The 9,765-nt window shown below is 37.8% G+C and overlaps 1 pseudogene; it reads left to right on the plus strand.

Annotated features, from left to right (window-relative positions):
* The first annotated feature begins 232 nt into the window (after positions 1-232).
* Positions 233-4,301, plus strand: LOC140502524 (nucleolin-like; annotated as a pseudogene).
* Positions 4,302-9,765: the final 5,464 nt, after the last annotated feature.

The following is a 9,765-nucleotide window of genomic DNA, read 5'->3' on the forward strand; positions in this document are numbered from 1 at the left end:
TTATACTTCTTGGTTATACTAAAATGAAAACAGTAAAAGACTCTATTTTATTTGCTATTAACATTGGCATTCATAAAGCCTTTAAAGTATGCAAAAAGGTCTTTAGTCTCAATCTTAGCCAGCAAAGAGCTACTCACAGACATACTCCTCCCCTTGCTTTCCACCACCAACTTTGCCTAGGACTTGGCTGACAGATCTGTACCCTCCTTTCTCCTAGGCACAGGCAGCCACCATGGTGGAACTAGGGAAGGTTGTTAAAAATCAAGGTGAACCGAAAAATTGGCTCCTCTCCCAAAGGAGACCAAAGACAGTGAGGATGAATACATGTCAGAAAATGAAGAAGATAGCAGTGGTCTCTCAGAGAAAGGGCAAGAAACTTGTAAAGAAGGTAGCACCAACCAAAAAAGGCTGCTGTTGGCCATCAGGCCTGCCACAAAAGCAGCTGTGAACCTGGTAAGAAGGTGGCTGCTGTGGCTGCTGCTAAGAAGACAGCCTGAGAAAGCAGCAGTGCCCCTCAACCAAAGGGGCAAAAAACAGCAAGAAGGAGGACAGTGAATCTGAAAAAAAAAGACAGTGACAATGATGAGGATGAAGAATTTGAGCCTCCCAAAGTCACAAAGATGGGAGCAGCTCCCACCAAACAAGGCTCTGAGGAGGAGGAGGAGGAGGACAGTGATGAGGCTGAAGAAGATGAGGAAGATGAGGATGACTCTGAAGAAGAAATTATGGATACCACACCTGCCAAAGGAAAGGCTGATACTGTGAAAGCTGCTGCTGGGAAACCTGGGAAGGACAAAGAATTTGAGGAGGAAGGGCAGAAAGTGCCAGTAAAAGAAGCATCAGGAAAGAGGAGGAAAAAGGAAATGGCAAACAGAAGGCCCCCAAAATTAGACACTGAAGCATCTTCAAAGCTGCTTCTGAGCTAAAAACCAGCATGACACACTTCTTTGCCAAAAAAAGGACCTTACCATTGTGGACATCTGCATCAGTGCCACCAGAAAGTTTGATTATGTAGATTCTGAATATACTGAAGACATGGAAAAAACTCTGGAACTCTGACTCCAAAGTGCTAGCACTTTAAAATTAAGCTCAAGAAATCAAAAGAGAACAACAAAGACCAAGATGCAAGGACACTCTTTGTTAGGAATCTGCCATATAAAGTAACTTGAGGGGAGGTCAGTAAGTATTTAAATATGTTATTGAAGTCAGACTCTTCTGCATCAAGGATGGGACCCCCAAAGGAATTGCCTACAATGAATTTTTTTTTTAACCAGAGAGAAGGTTTATTAGAATATATCAGGGTTAACAAGTTTTTTTTTAAATTTATTTATTTATTTATTTATTCATTCATTTATTTATTTTAATGTTCTACAATCACTACCAAAAAGCTTATAATTTTACCCCCCTACCTACCCCCTACCACCCCCCTCCCTCCCCAAGATGCCATACAATTCAATATATGATCTACATATACTTTCCTATTGAATACATTTTCACTATAATAATGCTATATAGATGAACTAAAATAAATGGAAGAAATCATATAACAAATCAAAACATAATACATACACACACACACATATACATATAAGATCTGCTACATTCTGAGAATGAATTCCATAGTTCTTTCTCTGAGTGTGGAAGGCATTTTGCCTTAGAAAATCCTTGGGAATTATTTTTTTTTAAGTTCTTGCGTTATTATGAAGTTCCAAGTATACCAGAAAAAACTCTCGCACACTGTGGTTGTTGCTGTGCACAAAGTTCTCCTGGTTCTGCTCCTTTCACTCAGCATCAGATCATATAAGTCCTTCCAGGCCTCTCTGAAGTCTTCTTGTTCATCATTTCTTATGGCGCAACAGTACTCCATTATGTTCATAAACCACAACTTATTCAGCCATTCCCCAACTGATAGGCATCCCCTTGATTTCCATTTTTTGGTAACTACAAAGAGTGCTGCTATAAGTATTTTTGTACATGTGGGACCCTTTCCCATTTTTATGATCCCTTGGGGATACAGTCCTAGTAGCGATATTGCTGGGTCAAAGAGTATGCACATTTTTGTAGCCCTTTGGGCATAGTTCCAAATTGCTCTCCAGAATGGTTGGATGAGCTCACAGCTCCACCAACAATGAATTAGTGTTCCAACTCTTCCACATCCTCTCCAACATTTATCATTTTCCCGTTCTGTCATGTTTGCCAGTCTTATTGGTGTGATGTGGTACCTCAGAGTTGTTTTGATTTGCATCTCTCCAATCAAAAGTGATTCAGGGCATTTTTTCATATGATTATAGATATCTTTAATTTCTTCCTCTGAAAATTGCTTATTCATATCCTTTGACCATTTATCAGTTGGGGAATGACTTGTATTGTTATACATTTGACTGAGTTCTCTATATATTCCAGAAATGAGGCCTTTATCCCCAAGATTAGCAGTAAAAATTCTTACCCAATTTACAACATCCCTTCGAATTTTGGTTGCATTGGGTTTGCCTGTGCAAAAACTTTTCAGTTTAATGTAATCAAAGTTATCCATCTTGCATTTCATAATGCATTCTATCTCTTCTTTAGTAAAAAATTCTTCCTTTCTCCATAAATCTGATAAATATACTATTCCTTGTTCTTCCAGTTTGTCCATGGTATCAATCTTTATACCTAGATTGTGTACCCATTTGGACTTTATTCTTGTATACGGTGTCAGGCATTGGTCTGTGCCTAGTTTCCGCCATGCTCTTATCCAGTTTTCCCCGCAGTTTTTGTCAAACAGTGAGTTCTTATCCCAGAAACTGAGGTCCTTGGGTTTATCAAACAGGAGGGTGCTATATTCCTTGCTTACTGTGTCTTGAGTGGCAAGTATATTCCCCTTGTCTACCCTTCTGTTTCTTAGCCAGTACCAAGTGGTTTTGATTGCTGCTTTGTAGTACAATCTGAGATCTGGTAGCACTAGGCCACCTTCCCTAGTATTTCTTTTCATTAGTCTCTTTGATATTCTGGACCTTTTGTTCTTCCAGATGAATTTGATATTATTTTATCTAGCTCTAGAAAATAATTATCTGATAGTTTAATTGGTATGGCACTAAATAAGTCAATTAATTTAGATAGAATTGTCATTTTTATTATATTAGCTTGGCCTACCCATGAGCAACTGATGTTTTTCCACTTACTTAGATCTGACTTTATTTGTGCAAAAAGTGTCTTGTAATTGTGTTCATATAGTCCCTGGGTTTGTTTTGGCAGGTAAACTCCCAGGTATTTTATAGTGTTTACCCCAGCTTTAAATGGGATTTCTCTTTCTATCTCTTGCTGTTGGGCTTTGTTGCTAATATATAGGAATGCAGAAGATTTGTGTAGGTTTATTTTGTAACCTGCAACTTTGCCAAAGTTGTTTATTGTTTCAAGTACTTTTTCACTTGAATCTCTGGTATTCTCTAAGTATATCATCATATCATCTGCAAAGAGGGTTAACTTAGTTTTTTCTTTGCCTATTCCTTCAATTTCTTTATTTTGTCTGATTGCTACAGCTAACATTTCTAGTACTATATTCCACATTGAATTTAAGACAGAAGCAGATGTGATCAAAGCTTTGGAAGACAAGCAGGGCACTGAGACTGATGGCCAAGCACACATTCTAGACTACACAGGAGAGAAAAGCCAAGGACAGAACTTTAGAGGTAGGAAGAATAATTAGTTCCTGGGGTGGAGGACTCCAAAATCCTAGTGCTGAACAATTTTGTCTGCAGTTCCTAGGAGGAGAGTCTGCAGAGAGTGTTTGAGAAGGGGAAGTCCATGAGCTTGCCCCAGAAAAACCAAGACTGACCTAAGGGGTATATATTCATTGAATTTGCCTCTGTGGAAGATGTGAAAGAAGCCTTGAATTCTTGTAACAACATGGAGACTGAAGGCAGAGCCATCTGGCTGGAACTGAAAGGACAAAATGCTGTTAATGCAGCCCCAAGAAACCAGTAGGACATGATGGAAGATACGTCAAAAGATTCACTTCACAGCTCATTGAGCACCAGGACAGTCACAGACAGGGAGGTAGGGTCTCTGAAAAGGTTCATTTTGTGGACTTCAACTCAGAGGAAGACGCCAAAGCTGCAAAAGAGTACATGAAACACAAGGAGATGGATGGAAACAAAGTAACCCTGGACTGGGTCGAGCTTAGCACATTTGGAGGCCAAGGGGGTTTTGGAGGCTGTGGTGGTTTCTGAGGAAGCTGAAGAGGAGGAGGAGACGACAAACTACAAGGAAACAAGAAAAAGTTTTTTATAACTTCCCCCCTCCTCTTTTCCCCTGCTTTGTGAACAGACTCTAGGAGTTTTATCTTGTAATCGAATCATTGATGGAGCCTTCTGAGGACATTCCAGGACAGATGGGCACCCCATAGTCATCTTGGAAAAAACTTGGATGACATTTCGAGGGAGTACATTCCATATAAACTTTTTGTCAAACAGGTGGTAGCTATGGAAGGTCATCTTTTTGTCTAACATTTTATAATGTTATAACCCATGTACAAAACCATTTTTTCCCTAAAAAATAAAAATAAAGTAGACAAAGATCTTTTATATACATTTTGAGTCTCACAATAAGTTGTTTGTGAGATATTGTTAATACTCCTGTTTTAAAGAATGAGGACAGAGAGATTGCATGACTTGTTCCTGATTAGATAGAGGCAGAATTTAAAACTCCATCTCTAGGTCTAGCATTCTATCTACTAAGCCACATTGCCTCTCAATAATATCTTAAAATGTACAAACTAATAATCAGCTCCAAAAAGGCTGCCACACTTACTGCCACTGCCAATGTTATATTTGATTCCTGTCTGTATGGAGGCAAGAGAAAAGAGACAACTACGAAAGTTTAGAGTCACAAATTTTCATTTGTGTACAATTTTGAGTTTCAGGAGGAGAGTTTGGAAGCTATTGCTGTAAATTATAACAATCACAGATTTAAAGGTGGAAGGGGTCTTAGAAGTAATTGAATCAAACCTTCTTATTTTACAGATGAGGAAAATGAAGCAGAGAGATTAAGTAAATTACTTAACATCAATCAGCTAGTAAGTGCCATAAGCAGAATTTGAACTCAGGTCTTTCTCTCTCCAAGTCCATCACCCTATCTACTTAATCCATTCAGTTTTATTATTAGTAGTTCTTTCATTGAACTTGAGAAGATTTTTTATTAGAAATGCATTAATAAGATTTCTAGTAATTGATTCACAGTAATGCTATATTCCCATACCTTGTCTTGTCATAACTTACAAAATTCTGTCATTGCTTATACATGGCAGCAATCTCTGGGACCAAGGGAAAGGTGTCTTTAGGAAGTTAGCTAATGTGCTTGTTTTTCCACTCAAGCATCAAAGCTGGTTCTCCTGGTATCTGGTCTCAGATCTTTCTGTGTGGTCTGACTGCCTGTGGCAGGTTCACTTGTTTTCCTGTGTACATCCTGGTGTAAAGGGATTCTTTGTTCTTGTAGTTAGTTCCAAACCACAAAAACATCAGCCAGTCAAATCATAATTGGACACTGAAAATTAATCACATCCTCAAAGAGGTATAAATGGTTCCATGAATACAAAGCCTTTGAGATGTCCTCAGTCCTCTCAATGAAGTAAAGCTAGTACTTCCATACAATTCAGAGAGATGAAATCAAAGTCCCCAAGACTTGCCTCCATGAAAGTAACACTAGCATGGAAATTTATCTTAAAAGGTGATCATCTAATTATCCTTCTTTGTACAGGCAAGAGACGATGAGGGTCTGAAATTGGGTGGCAGACCTGTGAGTGAGGGAAAAAAGACAACTGCAAGAGATTCTATGGAGGTAGACTCAAAAAGATTTGGAGAAAAATGAACATGGAGTGAAAAAATAGAAAAAATAAAGGGATGGTATGAACTTTGGTAACTGGAAAGAAAATGGTACGTGCAATTAGAAATAGGTTTGGAAGTAGAGGAGATTTAGGAGGCTAAAATAATCAGTTCCCTTTTGGACATGATAGATTTGAGATGTTGACATCCAAGTGGATATGTCTAGCATGTCATGTGGGGTTGGAGTTTAAGGGAGAGATTAAGGTAGAACCTATGATTTGAGAATCTTCTTCTTGAGGATAACTGAACCCAAAGATGCAACCATGAGACAACTGAAAGTGAGTTTAGAGTGAAAAGAGAACTAGGCCCAGAATGGGGCCTGTGGGATGCCCACACTTAAGTAGAAGATGGATTATAATCAAGTAAGGGAGGTGGAAGAGAAACAATCAAACAGAGAGAGGGAGAAACAGAATTTGGTGAATGTCACAGGAGCTAAGAAAAGACATTGGTTAAAAATGTCAACATCTGCAGAGAGGTCAAATAGAAGGAGACCTGAAGGAAGCAACTGGATTTAGCAGTTAAAGGATCTCCTAGTAACACTGGGGAAAGAAGGTGGAGTGGTGGAGTCAAAAGTCAAATTACGAGAGACAGAATGAGAAGTGAAGAAAATGAAGGCAATATGTCTGCCTAGACAATTTTTTTTTAATTCTCTAATTTGGCAATGAAAAGGCTGATCAATCAAGGGAAATTCAGGAATAAATTCATTTTTTTTCAATACAGCTCAGTCGCTATCCCGTAGGTTTAGTGTAAAGTTTCTGGGATACTCCCATCCCTTTTTCTAAGTCCTATGTCCAATTAAAAAAAAAATTATAATTCTCCAATGAGGCACCTTTTCAAAGACTTTTGGTAAACACAAACAGATTGCATCCACTAGTTCCTACCCCCTTCCCTACCTAGTCCAAAGCTCATTTACTGCCTGAAAGAAACAGGCCTGGTTTTACCTTAGAGAAACTAAGTTTCCTTTTTCCAACGGATAATGTTTGCTTGTGTTAACAATTGTGCTTCATTCTTGTGAATGGACCCCCTCTAGTGGTTAAAATAATCCCAGACTAGCAGAAAAGCAGTTACTTCATTCATTTAACATTTATGCAACAGTTTGGGAATCAAATCTGATGTCAATTTCTAAATACAAAACCTATGCTCTTTATACCTGGATTTTCCCTAGAAAAGCTATTCTTTCTGAAGCACTATTTACTAATATTATCAATTAGCCATCTTTTTGCTAACCATTTTGAACATCTTCTTACTTTTATGAAAAGCTTCCCAACCAGAAGGACTAGGTTCAGAGCAACACATTTCTGTTTGTCATTGATATCTTTTGCTTTTATATTATATTCTGAAATCTCTCCCTTCTGCCTCTCCCACCATGTACACCATCCCAGCATAAAGAGGGGAAAGAGTTAATCAAAAACAATCAACACATTGTCTGAGACTTCTTCACTGGAAGACAAAAGTTGCATTTGCTCATCTCCTATCAAGGGTATCATTGTCAACTGCAAAATTGAAAAAAAACGAAATGCCCATTTCCTTCTAGGATGGATGAAAATAATCTGGGTTTGAAATGATCCCGAAGCTTCTTCTGTAGGATGAAATGTCACCATAATCACTGGATCCATAAAGAAATTGCATCTTACTGAGTCAAATTTATAAAAGTAAGAGCCATTCCCTAATTGACAAATGATCAAAAGATATGAACAGCTAACTTTTAGACAAAGTAATTAAGGCTATCTATAGTCATATGGCCGTAAATAGCTCTACATCACTATTGATTAGAGAAATGCAAATTAAAACAACTCTGAGGTACCAACCCACCCTTATCAGATTAGCTAAATGACAGAAAAGGAAAATAACAAATGCTGGAGGGGATGTGGGGAAATTAAGACACTAATGCCTTGTTGAAGGAATTGTGAACTCATTCAATCACCCTGGAGAGCAATTTGGAGCTATGCTCAAAGGGCTAAAAAACCAAAGGGCTACACGTACCCTTTGATGTAGCAATGCCACTACTAGTTCTGTAACACAAAGAGATTTTTTTTAAAGGATCTATATGTACAAAAATATTTATAGCAGCTCTTTTAGTAGTGGCAAAGAATTGGAAATTGAGGAGATGTCCACCAACTGGGAAATGACTAAACAAGTTGCAATATATGATTGTGATGGAATGCTATTGTGCTATAAGAAATGACAAGCAGGACACTCTCAGAAAAACCTGGAAATACTTACATGAACTGATGCAAAGTAAAGTGAGCAGAGATAGTGTACAGAGTAACAACGATTTTGTATCATGATCACCTCCAAATGACTTAATTATTCTCAGCAATGATGAAAAATGCTGTCCATTTTCAGAGAAAGAACTGATCAAGTCTGAATGAAGATAGAAGCAAACTTTTCTACTTTATTTTTGTTGTCATTTTGCTCTGTGTTTTCTTTCACAATATGACAAATAAGGAAATGTGTTTTGCAGGCATGTACATGTATAACCTATGTCAAATTGCTGGCTTTCTCAAGGAGGTGAGAGGGGAAGGAGAGAATATGGAACTCAAAGTTTTAAGGAATGAGTATTAAAAGTTGTTTTTACATGTAATTAGGGAAAAATAAAATATTTTTAAAAGAAAAAAAAGTGACATCTTTTTAAATAAAATTCTCATTATTACCCAAAGACCCTTTCCTAAACATTTACTCAGAGCAAAATGGAAATATGCCTAAAGAGCAAAGGGAGGAGTAAAAAAAGTTTACATCTCTTCTGAAGTTGATAAATGCTACTTTTATATTTTTATGATGGGTAAAGAGAATGAGGGGAATGAGGCAGATGACTCTGCCTTTGCTGCCTTCTGATTTATTGCTCTGGCTCACCTCCAGCAGGTACCTAAAAAGGTGAACAGGATTGATTTGCCACACCATGGAGCTCAGTTCCCACCAGCCTCATTTTCTTAATCTGTTTTACTGACATTATGCATTACCTGTCATCTCCCATTATCCAAAGGTAACCAAAGGAGGCTAAGAGCACACTATCTCTTCTACAAGTCTATTAACCTTTCTCTCTTGGTGTGTTTGAATATCATTACCGGTGCTTGTGCATTAACAAGCTAATAAGTTGCCAATAATAGACCAGTAAATATTGAAACAGTTATCCTACAGCTTGGAGTACTTCTAACTGTAAATACATTTGTCTATTTAGGTTGCAGATTTGTACAGGTAATTGCAAAGGTAATGAGGCAGTATTAAAACATGTTTCTCTCTCAGTCACTTTTCAGTGCTGGGGTTGGGCAAACAGGAAAGCTAAATGTCTTTACCCACAGTTGCTGGGGCAAATCTCCTGGCTCTGCACTGCAGATGTGCTTAGAAGTTTTTTTTAATGCGAGAATTGTCAATCCCTATTCTTTCAGGCAGTTTTTACATAGTACAGGTCAAAAGAGACCTCTTTTCCCCCAGAAAAGATCATTTTATGCCAAAGTAAGCAAAAAAAGAACTTTAGAGGTCTATCACAGATCAAAACCCTTATAATAACTGTAAGTTCTCCTCTCCATGGCTGCAATTTCTCTGTCAGGTTGTACAACACAAAGTATGTCAACTGACCTCGTGTCCTTTTCTTGCCCTTCACTACATTTCACACATTTTTTTTCTCACAAGTTACATCCGAAACTGAATGCCAACCTCCCATTTGGAGAGATCAAGTACCATCTCTATTTTCACTCTTACAAAAAAAAAAAAATTTTGAAAAACCTGACCCTCACATTAGGCTTATCACTTAGATTATGGTCCATTGCCTGCTCAAAGGTGAGTTAAAGTTGACTACTGCCTTGTACATAATTAAAGGTCTGTCAGAGACCAATGAATGAATGAGTAAGTTTATCTCAGATTAAAGAAACTGAGTTATCTGAGGATTTATATGGATTACTGAGAGGAA

This window comes from Notamacropus eugenii, chromosome 4 (genome assembly GCF_028372415.1).
Source record: "Notamacropus eugenii isolate mMacEug1 chromosome 4, mMacEug1.pri_v2, whole genome shotgun sequence".
Classification (NCBI taxonomy): domain Eukaryota; kingdom Metazoa; phylum Chordata; class Mammalia; order Diprotodontia; family Macropodidae; genus Notamacropus; species Notamacropus eugenii.